Source organism: Alligator sinensis, unplaced genomic scaffold (genome assembly GCF_000455745.1).
Source record: "Alligator sinensis unplaced genomic scaffold, ASM45574v1 scaffold277_1, whole genome shotgun sequence".
Lineage (NCBI taxonomy): Eukaryota > Metazoa > Chordata > Crocodylia > Alligatoridae > Alligator > Alligator sinensis.
In genome coordinates this window covers 3,264,173-3,264,497 of record NW_005841899.1, presented here as the reverse complement: position 1 = coordinate 3,264,497, position 325 = coordinate 3,264,173, and positions in this window count along the sequence as shown.

Here is a 325-nt window from a genome sequence, read left to right as displayed (position 1 = left end):
CCAAGACAGCAGTGCTACTGCAGGCAGAGGCAAGCAGGCAGGGGCACAGGGCACAGTCTGGCGGGGAGACAACACCACTTGCACTGCCCAGCCCATCATGATGTCATAGGGATAACGGAGACCTGGTGGGACTCCACCCATGACTGGACCACGGGTATAGATGGCTATACCCTGTACAGGAGGGATCGTGTAGAGAAAAGGGGCGGGGGGGTAGCTCTCTATGTTAAGGAAAGCTGCACGTCCCTGCAAGCTGATATTGGCGACCAGGGTGGACGGCTGGAGACCCTCTGGGTTAAAATCCGTGGGGAACACGGCACAGGGGACA